Source organism: Tiliqua scincoides, chromosome 1 (genome assembly GCF_035046505.1).
Source record: "Tiliqua scincoides isolate rTilSci1 chromosome 1, rTilSci1.hap2, whole genome shotgun sequence".
NCBI lineage: Eukaryota > Metazoa > Chordata > Lepidosauria > Squamata > Scincidae > Tiliqua > Tiliqua scincoides.
Window position 1 is genome coordinate 110,746,981 of NC_089821.1, and position 18,415 is coordinate 110,765,395.

Here is an 18,415-nt window from a genome sequence, read left to right on the forward strand (position 1 = left end):
AAAATTATTAGAACGTTTGAAAGGGGAAAAAGAATGCTGCTTTGAAGAAGCTGCTATAACAGAATCCCTTGACCTAGCTTGCACACAAGGATACAGTATTGATGATCTACTGTAAAGAAGCAAGAGAAAGCCCTATTGGGGAAAAACCAACCAACCAAACTTTTTAGCTGCTCACTGTAGGAGCTAAGTATTATTCAAACTCTCATTGAGACATGAACTAGAAATGAAATACATCAGTATTCTAAAAACTCAGTTTCAAAGAGCAAACTCATTTGGGAAGCACAGCTGCGCTGCTTTAGGGATTTGGATTAAGATCTATCATTATCTTTCAGTTAATACTCTTTCACGGACCAATCAGTGGTCATATGGTGTTTACCAGCACTGGACACTTAAAACCCCTTGAACAGCCTTTGTGCTATAATTTGTACCTCAATACAATCAGATTACTTCTAGTCTAGATGATTTATGTCCTTTATGGGGACAGATAAACCCTAATCCTTTGGTTCCTAAAGCAGTTTCCAGGGGTTTTTTCTTCTCCTCGTTTTATGACAGATAGCACACACAAATATTTCGTAACAGTTATGCTGATACCGTGCTATTAAAACCACTAGCTCAGGGTTACTAAACAAAGCAATAATGAGCAAGATACAAATAAGCACTGCAGTTTGCAAGAGTAAGCTCCCCCCCCCCCAGAAATTTCCTTAATATTGTTCTGATCAAGTTATTTCACACTTGGCAAAACAAAGACACTCACCCACTACTCAGGTGTAAGGGTGATAAAGCACAGTGAAGTATTTATTTGGTAAATTTATAAACCATCCTTCAGTGCAAGATTCTCTGGGTGGCATGGCATTTTTATACTCCTATGTTTAGTGAGCACTGTACATGCAGTATTTTTTGCCCATGTTCAATGGTTACCAATAATCAAATTTCCACACAACAGAAAGGAGTGACTTTAAGGTTGAGGAGAAGAAATAACAAAACAACTGCAATAACAGAGTTGTAGTGGTTTTAAACCGAAGGGTAACCCACTTAAGGGTCTATATCTAAACTTGCATTAAAGTAGCTGGAAATCACAAGCCTTGCTCAGTCAGGGAATTAATCCGTGAAAATAAATGTGCACAGTCAGAAACTTGTAGCATGATCCTACAGAGCAACAAACAAGCAATTATGAAGGAATGAAAGCTGAGACAGCATTTTGTAAAACAGAGTACTGAAAAAAGTCCCTAACTTTTCTTCTTCTTTTGCCTAGGACTGGGATCCAAAGACCACCTTTGGTTCATGTAAGGAGCTTGCCTTTTTGGCTCAAGGAAATAGCTGCATAGTTCTTCAGATGCTGGCACAGATGTGCACAGGCCGCTTGCAACCACTCTCTGATTGAAGACAACTCTCCTATGCCTGCTTACAGTGCTCACAAGCACTCTACTATAGCCTGTACCACTAGCATCATGTGTGGGAAAAGGATGCAGAACGCAAACTGACAAGTTTGAAAAGTCTGAAGGCTCTATACACGTGCAACCCTGATGTATGACCCTTGATGTAAGAGCAAAGAAAAGGAAGGGGCATCTGGGAATTGCATATGCACAGTGGAATTTTCTTGTTTGCTTGGATAGCTTCTTAGACTTAACTTTGTTCTAGTGCTGGTGAGTTGTAGAACACATTCTGAGAATCTATCTAGAACAGTGTTTCTCAAACTGTGAGTAGTGGGTCCTGAGCCAATTTCAGGTGGGTCCCCATTCATTTTAATATTTTATTTTTAATGTATTTGACTTGTTGCTACTATGGTATGCGACTGCATTTGAGGAAATGTTAAATATCTATACTTTTAACAGGCTACTAATTATATGCTTTTAACAATGATAGCAAGTGGGACTTACTCCTGGGTAAGTGTGGGTAGGATTGCAGCCTAGGATTGTTAAAAAGTTTTCCTGCTTGATGTCACTTTTGGTCATGACATCATTTCTGTTGGTTCCTGACAGATTCCAATTCTAAAAAGTGGGTCCCGATATGTTTACATATCTTTACATATGTTTACATATACATAAACATAAACATATATGTTCCCCGTAAAGAGTTTAAAAGGGGCTGAGAGAGAGAGAGTGTGCGCGCACATGCATTTTGAGTGGGCACACCATAGCATTATTTTGCTAACTGCTGCCAGGTTTTCTCATTCACCTTCTGTTTATGTTGCCTGAAGGATGAGTCTGAACTCCAAATTGTCTCTCTATTACTCCAGTTTAAGAGTAATAGACTCTTAGATAATAGGTCAAAGGTAATAGGTCAAAGACTGTTGTTCTTCAAGACAGTTACTTTTAAGGAGATTTATGTTATTGCTGTTAGGGCGCAGTCGTAAGCATCTTTCCAGCACTGATGCAGCTTCAGTGTAGCACCAAGATAAAGGAACAAGCGTTTCCTTACCCTGAGAAGGTCTCCATAGCGGCCCCTCCCAACTGCAGGATGCAGCACATGTCCCATTGGCATGGCTGTGTCCGTGGTGGAAAGTTGGTTAGGATTTGGGCCTTCATGTCTGAAGAAGGTTGTTCACTTATTGAAGATTTTGAACGTCACAAGCAAAACGGTACCTTGTACTGCTGTAGCGAATCTATTTGTTTATTTTAAATTATGCATTTTTTTGTATTTTATTATAATTGTTATATTATAATTATTTTATTTATAATTTTATATATATATATATATATATATATATATATATATATATATATATATATATATATATAATTTTATTATAATCACTTGGAGCTTTGGATAAAGTGGGACAAATATCTTTTAAATAAATATCTTCAGGAGTCTTGAACCCAAGTGTGGGGTTGTTTTTTTTAAAATTATTATTGGCTGTACAAAGTTCTTTTAAGTAAATGAATCAAAGTCATTATCCCTTCATTTTCACTCGGGCAGAGATTACATGTGCACTCACTTAGGATGCAATACACTTCCCAATGAAGTAAATGGCAACATTCGCACATACAGTATTTTAAACTGAGATGGATTTTACAGAAGGACCAGAAATGAGAGAGAGATTATAGACTCATCCATTTTAATGCAGTATCACTTGGTATACAATGAACACTGATGCTTTTGTACACGAGGTCTGGATCATTCTGTTCTGAGGGAAAGAAAATGGAAAACAAATGACAATCAAGAAGGAGCATGAAGCTATTTGTATACAAACAAACACACAGCATATTTGCCTAGGACATAAGATCTTGAGTTTGTAATATAATCAGTGACAGAAAGATATCAGTTCACTAAGCCAAGGTTGAAGGAGACAAAATACACCACTGCAATCTCCACCCAGATAACTCTCAGTAGGGCCAGGAGAAGGAAGATGTGGCTGCTGACAAAATGCAGTGGCAGTGATTAGGTCTGTGCCACATGGCAGCCAATCAGACAACACAGATGGTGGCACTGGTGCTGCCACTGCAGCCCCAGTTGAAGAAGGTTTGTCTGAGGGCGAGTTGGGCTATTGGTACCTGCCCTTAAAAGGGGCTAGACCTGAAAGGGAAAAAAGAGAGGATGGAGACAAAGGAGAGAATTGGAAAAGCAGGCACAAGGGAAGGAAAAGTGGAGTCAGTCAGGTGAGAGGAGGGAACAGAGATGGCAAGGCACAGAGGGAGAAAGGAAATAACAAGAAATAGGGAGATAAGAAGCAACAAAGGTGGGAAGAAAGGAAGAAGGGACTACTCTACAGACTGGAGAGTAGTTCAGAAGGGTATGGCCAGCAGCGATAGCCAGAGGAGAAGCAGCCAACCCTGAGAGAAGCCTTGGGCTAGCCACTACCCCAGAGCCATCAGAAACCAATACAGATCAAGAGGAGGGGGGCCTCAAGTATCTGTAGGGTATGAGGGCAGGCTCAATGCCAACCTCTGCCATCCAACTGGGAAGATCCAGTCTTAAGAGACCCCACATCAGCTGGGCTGATTATGGTATACCTGCCTGCCATTTCCCAGGATAGACATGTCAACAGGCTTCTATGCAAGGGAGCTCCCTTCCAGAGAAACAGAGACCCACTTCTAGAAGGAGTCTATGGGTGAAGAAACCCAACAAGGTGAATCAAAACACTCAGTTTTTGTGTCCCAAATATCATCTCCCTTCTCTGTGACTGAATTATAATAAATAATGGACAATTTGACTCATTTCCAGTTTTTGGGCCCTACTAGCAACACATATTGTTTTCATCATTCCATTTGATGTACAGATGCCCCCTGGGGAGGCAAAGATTGATGGCACCACTATGGTTCCAACACTCCACAAATAAAACCCACCAGAAAAAGTGGTGATAGCTAAAGCTATGGTGCCGTCCTCCTCAGTGCCACCTCCATCATCACCCCTCCCCCAACTAATGCACTAATTCCTTCCCTCAAACAGGTGTTTTAAGTAAAGTAGGAACCATAGAGCATTCCCAGTGTGTTCTGAACTTCCTGCTTTAAAGAGCCAATGTGGAGGAAGGAAAAAGATGAAGGGGTAGGACAATTCTGCTCTGATTTTGAGTGTGGCATTCTGGTCCCTTGTCCTCTCACCTTGCTCCTTCCTCTCTGGAGGTCTTTAAGCAAAGCAAACATATTGGGTCTGCTCCCAGCACACAGTACTTCACATTTCAGTGCAGAGGAAGCAGTGACAAAAGGGAGCCACTCTTGTCAGCAGTGGACTGGAGGGGGGAAGTGGACATCTCTTATAGTTCCCTCCATTCCGCAACCCAACGCAAATGCCATCATTTGCATCAAGGAGGGGTTGGCTGTGAAAGGTGATTGCAAACACACAAAGCAAGTTGCCAAGAGACATAGCAAGCTAAAAAGCTCCTGTGCTTATGTTAAATATCATGCAACATTGCGCATTGCTCATTGTGCATTGAGCCCTAGCTTTAAATGACAAGAATCCCATTAAGAGAGTAATCAAAAGGGCTCTTCAGATTCCTCCTTTGCTTGTTTTAGTGTAAATTACATCGGCTTTATGATAATTTTTTAAAATTATCGTATTTGAAAATTTTAATTTTAAATTTTAAAATTGAAATTAAATTTTAAAATTATCATAAAATTTAAAAGTGCAAAAAAATTCAAAGTAAAATTGCTTGCCATGCTAACAAGGTATTCAGCTTCTCCATACATTTGCAAACTTGGAATGTACATTCAAGTCTCTTTTACAGCAGTTTTAAATAACCCATATCTGCCAAAACGGCTCAGGCCACAGGAGTGAAGGAAGGTAGAGAACTGTGCTCCTTGTAACGATGGGCAGCCCAATCCTAACCTGTGCTAGTGCAGCCTCATGGCCTGCACAATGTTCAGTGCAGGTTAGGAGGTCTCCTCTGAGTAAGGGGATATTTTCCCCCTTTATCCTGGGTAACACTCCAGCCTGCCCTATTGGGTTACACTGATATCTGCCAGCTATTTAGCTGGCGGAAGTTCAAGCTGCCCCATGTAAGGCTGCCTGACCCAAAAAGGGGATTAGGAGAGCCCCATAACTTCCCAGGCCCAATCTTCCCCCGTTCTACCCTCCCCACACCCAGAAATGCCCTTCCCTGCTATCTTCTCCATGCATCTGCACTGCTCAGTGCTTTACCTTTCAGAATGAAGCATTACTGGGATGGCAGAGGCCTCCTTGATGTCATAGCATATTCTCCAGGTGCCATGAACATGCTTTACGGCTGGCACTGCACCAGCTGAGCAGGCACTTAGAATTGCAGCCCAAGTTATTTAGCCATGCTGGCACCCTCTATGGGCTGTGCCTTTTCTAATCTGTGTTATACACATTTTCTTCACATTTCTATTACAGTGGTTATAAATAATTGTCAGCTTCCGGACTGCTCTAGAGATGGGAATGAAGTGTGTGTTTTGCATGGTGAATATTTCTTTTTCATTGGCACTATTCACATAAGCGACAGTAAAATGAACACACCCTGCAGCAGCTTTGATCACACCTCTGGAGGTTAGGTTCAGTTTTTCTAGGAATGACTAGAAGCACCCCGAAAACCTACAAGGATTCAGAGCTTGTGTATTACAACTCTACAATACTACCTACCTCCAGCCACTGAAAAAAACAGTATCTGCATACAGCCTAAACGGATGCCTGAACCATGATTCCTAATGAATGTTGGGTGAACATTCTTGAGGACTGATCTGATACAGTCTGATATGATTCAAACAGATTCATGTGAAAGATCTGAATGTTAGACCAGTTTGTTCCTCGTTAGAAATTAACAGCTATTAATACCTTTCTCACAGCATTAGACTGCCAGGAGTTATGGGACAGCTTCTCAAATGCTTGGTGTGATTAATGAAAAAAGCAGGAGAGGAGTATATTCTATCAAAGTGAACTATTTTATTCAGAAGCAGGACTAGATTTGGCTTTAGTTAACTCAGCATTAGAAGGCTGAGGCAAATAAATTCTGTTTGTGAGCTGCAGGGACACAACTGGCAAGCTGCAAAAGTTGTAACCACTGAGCACAGCCACTGACAGTTCACAAACACCAGAGGTCAGAGAAGCCAGTTCTACACTTACTACTTACTGTGCTCGTGAGCACCAGAGGGCTAGAGCCACAAGACTATAAACCATGTCAGAAGTGTGTGCTTTGCTACTTGTTTGAAAGAATACGCAAAAAGATAACTAAATCTTCAACACATTTCAGAATTGTACATTTGGAAGAGCACATGGCATTTGGGAATGTTTTCTTTGAGGATCATACCTTGCTGAAGAAATGAGTGATGATAATCAGGTAGGTATTGTTATTTATAAAGGTTTAAATAAAAAGCAAAGTTACTCCTGATTACACTTCCTCTCAGCATGCTTAGAGCACCTTGGTTGAATGGCAGCTCAACAGCCAAGCCATGTACCTTCCTTTCCTGCTCTGGACTAAGAAAGCAGGGGGTAAGGTTGGGGGGGGGGGGAATGGCAGAACTTCCTGGGCTGCCACCCAACTGTTCAGAATGGCTCAGTCAGACCAGCAATGGAAGGGGCAGGTGACCATAATCTTAGCTCAGTGATCAAAGCCAGCCAAAAACTGTGAGCCCTTGTGTGGACTACTAGCAGTCTCAGACCAGATTTTAGGTACTATTGAATTATTCTTGTTTACAGGTAGAAAAAAGCAGTTGGGAACTTGAATGACTCAAAATTACAAAATACAACAAGCTGTACCATCCCATCTTCACTGCGGGAGATGCTGACTTCTACTTCCTTCTCCCTCAGCATACCATACCATCTCCAATTAATTGGAGGTGTGAACTCATTTTGGCTTTCCACTTCATTAAGCCATATATCATTTTTTAACATTGGCACTGTAAAGCTATAAATCATGTAAGACAGAATGAGAACTAATTAAAGGGTCAGCTAAGCATATAATTTTGAATTGTCATGCATCAAAAAAATAACCAAAATGTACAGTATTTTACAGAAAATGCTGCAATGTTAAGAAGAACATTCAAGCAAGCAATTTCTGTGCTGAGAATTGCATTACACAAAGGGCTATATGAAACACATCAGCCATGTCCAGTTTTTCATTTCATAAAATGAAATAAAATTCAGAGTTGACTCCTTGTTAGGAAAAAAAAACTAGTTCCCTTTCCAATAGATTTTGGCAGCTACAATATAAGAACCTAAGCAGGGTTTATCTATTTATTTAGCATATGGCATGTAATGCATGGACTTATCAGTTAGACTAGATCAAATGTCAATGTTCTGTTCATGCAACCATTCAAGGACAGAGTAATTCTCTCTTACTTACAAGTTTATGTACCAATACACACATTACATTGGTCTTCATCTGACAGATAGTAAAAGATAACTGAACAAATGGATAAAAGATACAAAACGTGCAACAAGCAATTAAAACTTTAGGGCTGTCCTACATTAAATGAAACTCTGGTACTATCATGATTAATCTGAACCTGGGTATGGTTATTCATAAGTTCAGTTCAATGCAATTACAATCTCTGTATTGGGTACAATAATTGCTCAACTTCCAGGGTAAAGTGTGGGGAGAGGAGGGAAACAGGTTTTTTTCTCTCTTTCCCATCTCCTGATTCTTTGGGGACTTTGTACTAGTGCCAGAGAGACCCAAGATCAATGAATTCCCAAATGCCAGTCTAAGAGAAATAATTCCTATACAACTAAGAAATTTCAACTTAGCAGGGCAAAGAAAAAAAACAACAAAGTAAATACATAGGTGCAGTCAGCTTCTACAACTGAAAATTCTTAACTCTCCTGATATTGGGAACACGTTGAGAAATGAGGTATGACAGCCAACAATATAGAAGGTGATTAAACAAAACACACTTGTTTTTAATGAAGTTTTCAAGATCTACTGTCCTCCTGATCACTTGATCTTAATAGCATTGCGACCTTGCTGTTGGTGAAAGCCTAACATATTACAGCAGCATCCTGAGGTTACCAGGAAGTCAAATAATTAAAAATACAAGTTCAAGTTCTTCAGTGCAGTTGGCCAACATCTTACACAAGAGTTACATCCCATGGTCAGCACGTAAAACGAAAAATCACATATAGTCAATACTACATGGTGATTGCGTAGAAGTGCTCCCCACAAGTAGCAGCTGGTTTAACCCTTGAAGCAGGTAGCCTAAACTGCCCTGTCAGCTTCACAAACCACCAATATTGGGTCACACCCACTAGCGGGTCCCAGACCTACAGTCTGAGACCTGTACTTCTCAGATCAGCTGTCTTAATCAAAAACCTTGTATCAAGCATGCACTAAGAGTCCTGTCAAGGAGCTATATTTGAGCCAGATACATCTTGAATTCCATAGTTAAGTTTCAGCTGACAACACAGATTTTATATAATACATAACTACCCAAATACTTGTTCGGTCTACAGGAATCCTCCATATCAGAAGAGTGGAAACCTTTCATTGCTGTCCTTTCAGCAATAGAGCACTGCACAGTATTACACCAGAAATTGAGAAATTTCATCCAGTGTTGGCTCTCCCACCATTTGCAACTTCCAGATAAATGTTTCAAAGCAAGTTCTACTGTCAAAACAGCCTACTAGCTGCACATCTCATTATAGTTAGATTATACACAATCATACTATTCCAACTTAAAATAAACTGAAGCACTGGATAGCAGTTCTACCTCAAAATAGTATGTCTAACATGATGGCAAGAGATGGGGGTGCAGACAGAGAAAAAAAATGTGATTGAATGCTGAACTGGCCACATCACTATCCACTTTTTGCAAAAGGAATTAGTGTGTTTCATCTTTCTCATCTTAATGTGTTAAAAACCTTTAATGCTTTATGTACATAGGGGAGAAGAGGTATATGGAAGGATCCTCCTATCCTTATGGCAGACTATTAGTAAAACTTAACACCTACAGAGGCTGTTCTGACAGTTCAACAACATTGTTATAAAGCTAACAATAATGCTAATTGCTGGAACTGAAGTGCTCAGATTGGTTTACAAGGGTTGTGTATCTACAAACCTCAGCAGCTCAGGTTCTCTAATGCATTTTTAACATGTCAATTAATATGTTGTTTATAGAAGGCTCTGTCAGTTTTTCAGCTGATGTATAAGAAAAATCACAGCTCTGTGCAGAATGTATAACAATTCTGTTAAGGCTACATGCTAAAAATTCAAATCACTGTGACCGAGATTAAGCAACAATCAAGGCAGATGTTTTGATAAGAACATCTTGTTGCAAGAGAGCAGACAATGAAAATATGAAATGTTAATGGGCTTGATGACTTAGTTTTAGAATGATTAGCTAAATAAGCATACACTGAAGAATGCAGAAGCACAAAGGGTTTTCTACAGAACTATTAATGCTTTTCTCATATGACGTCTTTCTAGTATTAAATCCCAGCAAAAATTAACCAATAATTTGTGAGCATGTTTTGTAACATTTTGAAAACAAAACAAAACATGCAAACACACAATGCATTATTATATCACATGTTGCATTACATAATATAAAGGCATTAAGGAAGCCCTGCTGTATCAGGCCTAAGACCCATTTAGTCCAGCAGCCTGTTTCCCAGTGACCCACAAGCAGCTTCTGGGAAGCTCACAAGTAGGACAGAAGACATTTGTTCACTTGCAATTGGTTTTTAGAAGCATACTGCTGGTGAACATATAGGCATAACTGGCCCATCCATGAAGCTGAGATTGCAGTCGCATTGAGTGATGATGGGAGAAGCTAACAGATTTGTTAGCTTCTGAATCTGCTACCTTCACTTTGAATCTGCCACCAACTCCTTCCAGCCCAGTGCGTATGAAGCCACATCGATCCCTTTCCATTCACCACGTGAGGAAGGAGCATGGTAAGGGGTAGGGAATAGACTTCCACTGCCTGTGCCTAAAACAACCACAAATAAGGCAGTGGTGCGCTTCCCTATCTACTTACCAAGCTCCTTCCTTGTACCTTCCCTTTAAATAATACAGGAGGCACAGGACATACCAGGACAGAGGTGTCAAACATAAGAACGAGCCCAATATGACCCACAGAAAACTCCTTATCCAGTCCTCATGATAATTGGACTCTCCCAGCACCACCATCAGCTGCTCTCAGCTTCTGAGCTGCAAACTGATTCACTGACAGAAGTAGCACTGCTAAAAGGATGGTGCTGAGAGAGCCCAATTATCATGAAGGCCACCTTTTCAGCAGTGCCTGCTGGGGTGTCATTGCTGAAAGCCCCTCTCAATAATTGGGCTTTCCCAGCACTGCCCTTTTAGCAGCACTACTTTTGCCGAGGTATTGAGTGGGAGAAACAGGAGAAAAGGAGGCCACAGAAGGTGAGGAACCGTATGGGGGAAGAAGCAGACCAAGAAGGGGGGTGAGAAAGGGAGAAGCTATCTAGGTGCTGGAAGAGCCAATTATTAAGTGGACCACCATTTCAGCAGTGCCACTTTGCAGAACACCTCTCAATGGCTAAGCTGCAAAGCTACACCCCAACAGAAACGGTGCTGCTGAAAGGATGGCCCACATGATAAGTGGACTTTCCCATATCTTGAACATATGATCAAGATTTGCATATTTTCTCTTCTGTCATTGGCAGAATGAGTTCCTGTGAGAGAAAAGTAGTTATTTCTTGTCATCACCTGCTTAATGACATCACTTAATGACATCACTTCTGGCCCTCAGTAGGCACCATGAATGAATACAACATGCCTGATGTATGAAAGGTTTTACTCCCCCCTGGGGGCTCCCAGTATGTCCCACACTTCCTATTTTGTTGAAAAGGATTGAGTGGGAAGGAAATAAAAAATTGAATTGCCATTTTCCGCCCAGTGTTTTGCGGGACAGGAGCAGCAGTGGCAGGTCAGGGGCAGCAGTGGGTGACAGATCATGTTGGTCTGTCCATGCCAGTAAGTAGCACACAGCTAACATAGCAAGTAGTCATTGATGGACCTGTCCTCTGAATTTTAGCCAATCCCCTTTTTACAGACATTCATTATTTTTGCAGTATCGGCTAAAAAAAATCATAGCTAAATGGTTTTTTTCATTATGCCGCCATTATAATCCTACTTCTTTTAAGTACTACAACATTAGAATGTATACATTCTCATTTTTCAAGAAAACGTCCTTATTTTAGTGCCAAGTAGTTGTACTTTAAATACTAAACTGGGTTCACGTGCAATTTTAGCATGCTCAATCAGACGAAATTAAACATCTCAAGACAATTGTTTCAGCTTATTCTTAATTACAAGAGGTGTGTTTCAGAAAAAGTATTTACGTCCTGTTGATTTCACTGGGAGAGAACTGAGCACAATTCTCTCCAATGCTTATCTGACTAGATTGTGACTAAAACAAACTTATGGAACACTCACAATTACAGAAAACTTTGAACCCAATGCGCAGACAAGCTAAATAGGAATAATATGCCAAGTCAATGAAAATTCTGCCAGCATCACACACAAAAATGAAGCTATTCTATTTCTTTCCACCTTCTGTGAATTCTGACACAATGATGAGAACATTAATTCAGCAGTGCTAGGTATAAGGGAACTGGAATGTCTAATCTCTTGCCCATTTGACTTCACCAAATAAATTTCACTGTGAAACCCATTCCAAAATGTTACATATAAGTAAATTCTTTTTTTAGAAAATACATTGGTACAAATTTACTAATGATAGTAGGTAGCTATATAACTGGCACCGATAACACAATGTTAATTTGGTTCCATTCATTGTAACTTAGCAACTTGTAGAAAGCAGTGATAGTGGGTTTTAGATTGCGAGCCCTTTTGGGATAGGGAACCATATTTGATTGCGTTTGTAAACTGCTTTGTGAACTTTTAGTTGAAAAGCGGTATATAAATAATAATATCTCACTACAAGGGACATTATCAAGGGAGCACAACAGAGCTCTATTTCCATTGTTATTATATATGAAATTTAAGGGATAAATCCACTGAAGATTTGAAGCAAGCCTGAAAGAAAAAACAAGTTGAGTGACTTTGGTATATTGATGCTATCTCATTGCAAATTTTCAGTTCACCTCAAATTTTGGAAAAGCAGGGCAAATTAATCCAAAACTGTCATCACAATTGACTAGGAGCCCAATTCTGGGCTTGGCGCCGTGGTTTCATGCTGCTGCACACTGTCACAAACGTGCCGTAAGGCACGTTTGCAAGCCTCACCGCAGGACTACTGCCCGTGCTAGCCCAGCGCCCGCCGGTGCTGGGCTAGTGCGGGGTGGGAGCCCAGCCTCCACCACTCAGCAGTCTCACAGGTCGCCAAGCCACGGCACGGTAAGCGGGGGTGGGGAGGGGGAGGTGTGGGGAGGACAAAGAGAGGGTGGGTGGGAGGTGTGCTGGGGGAGGGAGCGGGAAGGCAGGAGGCAGGTCCAGTGGAGCTCCACTTCACCGGATCCATCTGCTCGGCGCCCTACATGAACGACTTTACTTTATGGGGCTGCTTCCATTACCCGGGACTGCTTTTACCATTACCCGGACATTACCATTGCGGGCTGCTTCCCTTACCCAGGAGAAAGGGATAAAAGTCCCCTTCTCCCAAGGTCCCACCTGCGATAGCCTGAGGCACACAGGACCCGGCGGCAGCCATTCTTGGTGCCACCGAAGCTGGGCACCCTGGGCAGCTCAGAATTGGACTGCCCCTAAAGGTGAATAAGGGACTCTTTATGCATATAATGGGTGCATATCACAGATCTGAAGGAGGAACTGCAAGACGTCAACTTTTAGACATATGTACACTTTTGGGTGATTCCTGGGCTCCAGAGAGGAAAAAGACACCTTGATAGCAGTTTTACCATTCTTTGCTGAATTGGTATACATCTTATTCTCTACTATCCTATATTATTATTGGATTATCAGGGGAAGAAGTATCTACGAATGCATTTTATTACTGAATTTTCTATACCCAGTGAGTTGTCTTCAGCATTTCTTGGAGTGTTAGGGACTTGGCAAATAACATCCATACTTTTGTAACTTTAAGGATTCATTACTGCAACAAGCTTCATTTGGGATGCCTTTGAAAAGTAAATTATTCATGTGTCACTTCACAAAGAATGCAGTTACTCACCTATAGCCAGGGGGTGAAGTGGTGAGAAGACCATTGTATCATTTTCAGCTACACTGGCTTCTTGGAACAATTCAAGATACAGTTTGGCTGTGCAGAACTGTGGCTGGTGCCCCCACCACAACAATAAGGACTGAATACTGAATATTCTGAATTTTGCACATTTTATATTGTTAACTTTAGCCATTAGAGAAAGGCAATGTATCATTTTTTTTAAATTTTTTAAAGATGATTATCAGTTTTTCCTCTGAGGCGAGTAGAAGTCTGATGTATCTAAAAGTGAGTACATCTATTTCACTAATAAACTACCAATAGTTAATTGACTACTTTTGTTAGACTCTGTAAGATAAATCTGCATGTTAAAGACTGTGTGTAAACTATGTGTCTATTTACAATTAACTGATTCATTTGAAAATTTTCAGGGAAGAAAATTCATCAATTGATTTAAATGCATTTAAATGCAGAAGGTATCACATAAGGCACAATGGAACTTAAGCATGAAAATGATGCTGAGACTGTGACACCTCTCTTTTCTTCTGAATAAATAACGCTGGCCTGATCTTTGCAACTTAACTAGAGTGTGTTAGGGATGAACTTCTGTACCCAATTACATGCTACTACCAGCTAATTTCTCCAAGATGCAGACATACCAAAGCTGTAAGATAGACTTATTTTAACCTGATTCTGGTGCAACTACACTACAATTGCACAATCCCTGGACTATTAACTGACCTGAGATTGTGACACAGGTGAAAAATGTATTATAATATTTTCATATCAGAATTGACTCTAACAGCATAATCGTATACATGTTTACTCAAAAGTAAGTCACTGTGTTAAATGGGGCTTACACCCAGGAAAGTCTGAGGATTGCAGAATGCAGCCTAAGTTACATTTTTCTTTTAAACTGAGTACAGTACAAGCATCAACCATAGCATTTATGTCTCTGTTTTCATATTTGCCTTTATTAGCCATCAGGAGAAGGGATGGGAGAGAACTTAGGGTTCATAAATATGTCAATGTTAGAGAAAAAGTTCAGAATTAAAGAGCACAAAATGCCTATAAAATGATGAAGCAGAGTCTTCAAACTCTCTTTATCTTCCAAGAGGTTACAAACAGCAAAACTACACATTCATTGTAACCATTTAAAAATTTGTCATGCTTTTTCTTTAGAAGCGTCCTTCTTGCAATGTCAGTCTGCAAGTGTCCTATAAAGAACACACATGAAGGAATGATAAGACTGCCACTTCCTTAACATACTAAGTACTGAAAAAGCACCCACTAATTATTAAAAACAAGGAAAACACTCTGTTCTCTATTCACTCAGCATGCTGCTTTGTCTAATCACAAACAACCCATGTGAACTCTTTATCTGTGACTACCAAAGCACTTCTTGACTCTATTCCCCAATCCTTCATTCTGATGTTTGCATTTTTCAGATACTTACATTACTGACCTTTGTTTGACCTTATTCATAGGTATAAGTCTGACATCAGCATGATTGTGTAAATAATCAAATTTTTCCAATTTTTAAACTCATGGAGCCCTACTAAAGTGTGCTATCAATTCCACATAAACTTCTAACAAACTTATATCTTTAAAGCTGTCCAGGCCAGTGTTTTTCAAGGTTTGTCCTCCACCTTACCATTTCATATGATCCATCCACTTTAAGTACCACCAGAGGTAACTGGTATTGACATCATCACCAGTTACTTCTGTGTTGGGAGGCCAGATGTGACAAAACAAACACCAATAAAAGGCTCAGGGTGGACAGGAGCATTTTCGAGCAAGGAAAAGCAAGCTTTGGAGCTGTGCCCACCAAGCCAAGCCTCCTACCACTGTTTGTTGTGTCACGTTCCTGGTCTTACAGCCAAGCAGCAGGTCACTGAATACCACCAGAAGAACCTCAAGTACCACTGGCGGTACCCATACCACTGGTTGAGAAACACGGGTCTAGCAATGCATCCATTGAAATGGAAGCGTGTGTTTTTGAACACAAAAATCATTGTAACTACATCAGGCATAGTGGATGGGGTAGCCATAACTAAACAAAACAACCCACAGAGTAAATACCCACACCAAAGAATGGAAGATTGTAACTGACAAAATGTTACCTTTTCCTTGTTGATCCACAGCTATGAAGGAATTTTGTGAACTAATAGGAATAAGTGCATGTACGCACACCTTCTTTGAGCAATTAATGAAAGTGGAGTCTGGAGAGACCATGCGTCACAGCTGTTTACCAGCCAGATGTTTTTCTAAGTAGGGATCCAGGGACAGCACACTATAGCACCTTTTTATCCAATAATTCAAGTTTCTCAACAGGGCATTTCTTTCCAGTCCCACAGCAGTCACCCCAGGAACACTGCAATGCTTTCTAGTGTTATCTGACTTCCAGCTCAACATGCATCTTTTACATGGAAAAGGTTCTAATCAAATGTTAAGTTTTTATAAGCCAAGTCATATTGTTACTGATTTATCTATGAATAATAGATACATATAATCTTCACAATTGTTGTTTTCTAGCCCTAACCACAGGACATCAAAAAGAACTTGAAATAAAATAGGTATCAACTTTATCAATTGATCAACATTTCTAAATTTATCTTTTATTTTTCTTTTGTCAACAACTGGCTGGCTGCCAACATTCACTCTACTGAATTGATTATAAGGTTACAAATCCTCCTTAACCTTCAGACCTTTCCTGACGACACAGCTTTGGTGGAGAAAAGAACACTCCTTGCCGGAGTAGTTTGTGTATTAGTGATTTTAGTGGATTAGAAGGCAGTATAACGGACTATCCTGCACAGAGCTAGCTACTGCATCAGCTGTTTCTGAAGCCTTTTAGGATTTGGAGCATTTTTTTTTATTTAATAAGAGTAAGAAACTCAACAGTGGTCCTCCACCTTTGAAGTTCTTTCTTGACTGTGTGCTAGTGGGTCACATTTCTGACATTCACTGAGTGACATTACTAAGGCATTGTGGTATCACAGTTATTAGACACACACACCCTTAGCCAATGCAAGTGAAAGATATTGCTTTAAAAGATATACATGCTTATTTACCAATATGCCTCATGAATGTGATCGCTAAAAGCACAGATCCTCAGTCTAAGGCAGTGGTTCTCAAACATTTAGCACCAGGATCCACTTTTTAGAATGAAAATCTGTCAGTATCCACCAGAAGTGACATCATCAAGCAGGAACATTTTTAACAATTCGAGGCTGCGATCCTACCCACACATACCCAGGAGTAAGCTCCATTAACTATCATAGTTACAAGAATACAGAGTAGCTGTTATATTTTCCCAAATGCAGTCACATACCATGGTAGCATCAAGTCTAATAAGTTAAAATATTGAAATGAATGGGGATCCACCTGAAATTAGTTCACAACCCACCTAGTGGGTCCCGACCCATAGCTGCAGAAACACTGGTCTAAGATTCGTCAATGGGTGTGCATGTCCACTGTTTATCTCTATATATTTTTATACAGCTTAGAAGATTAGATAGATGGATGGATGTGCTTTTCTGCAAAAGCTTCAGACCTTCCACACACACACCTATGTTCTGTAATTAGATCATCAAGGATTAGTCTTTAAAGTAGGCTAATTCCTCATTTGCCAAGTACCCCTTCAAGTACTACAGCTTAGCAAAAGAAAAAGAAACCCAACTGCCAATAGATCTACTCAGTGAAGCAGAGAGGAATTCCTCCTGAGTCCACATACAAACCCAAGTGGACAAAACGCCTCCAAGCACAGATTTTCCCCTCCCCCCTTCAGTTCCCCCACCTTTCACAGACCTTCTGCCTTTCCAAAGACTCTGACCTACTTTTTCCACGAGAGGTCTGCCTGCAGCATGGAATGCCATCAAGTGCCCGGGAGATGCACGGCAGAGGCACGTGGCGATTCCACTTCAAGCCCCACGCGAGATCCGCGCCAGGCCTGCTCCAGACAGCCGCGGGAGCTCAGCCGCGAGAGAGGGCAGCCTCCCCGTCCGCTTTAGTCCCGGACAACTTTCTTAGGCGGCAGGAGGACTTCAGCGTTTTACGACTGCGTAGGCGGCCCTGGAAGACTCCTGCAAGCGGCTGGTGCTCTCGGTCGCGCTCTCGGTCTCTTCCAGGCTGCTCGCTCCCAGGGGGGCTGCACCACCAGCACCAGCCGGGCAAACCAGCGCCTTGATGGGCACAGCCTTCTCCGCTCAGCCCAAACCAACAGCCAAATCCTAGGCATAGCTACTCAAAAGAAAGTCCCATTATGGTCAATGAAGCTTACTCCCAGGTAAGTGTGGATAGGATGGCAGCCTTAGAGCCCAATGTTAGGCATGACTACTCAGAAGTAAGTCCCACTAGAGTCAATGGGGCTTGCTCCCAGGTAAGTGTGGATGGGATGGCAGCCTTAGAGCCCAATGCTAGGCATGACTACTCAGAAGTAAGTCCCACTAAAGTCAATGGGGTTACTCCCAGGTAAGTGTGGACAGCAATGCAGACTTAGAGCCCAATGCTAGGCATGACTACTCTGAAGTAAGTCCCACTAGAGTCAATGGGGCTTGCTCCCAGGTAAGTGTGGAGAGGACGGCAGCCTGAGAACCCACTCTGGGCATGTCTACTCAGGAGTCAGTCTCATTATAGTCAGTGGGGCTTACTCCCAGGCAAGCGTGGCTAGGATTGCAGTCCCAAGAGCCCAGCCCTAGGCATGTCTATTCAGAAGGAGGTCCCACTAGAGTCAATGGGGCTCGCTCCCAGGTAAGGGTGGAGAGGATGGCAGCTTCTCTTCCCTCAGCAACTCAAGAAATGCTCCAGACCAACTTCCAAGCCCCTTTCTCCTCCTGCGCCTCAGAGAACCCAGAGCTTAGCGCCTCTGCCCAGGCACTGGAGTCAGCTTGACTGGGAAGACACTCAGAGCCCACCCCTCTGCA

At 41.4% G+C, this 18,415-nt stretch overlaps 1 protein-coding gene across 3 annotated transcripts in view; it reads right to left on the bottom strand.

Annotated features, from left to right (window-relative positions):
- ZNF385B (zinc finger protein 385B) overlaps positions 1 to 17,313 on the bottom strand; it is a 208,341-nt gene extending 191,028 nt beyond the window's left edge. For all 3 annotated transcript variants that reach the window (XM_066612361.1, XM_066612360.1, XM_066612359.1), the window contains exon 1: positions 17,301 to 17,313. The gene's annotated coding sequence lies outside the window, so the exon portion shown is untranslated. The remainder of the gene's footprint in view (positions 1 to 17,300) is intronic.
- Between the last annotated feature and the right edge of the window lie 1,102 nt (positions 17,314 to 18,415).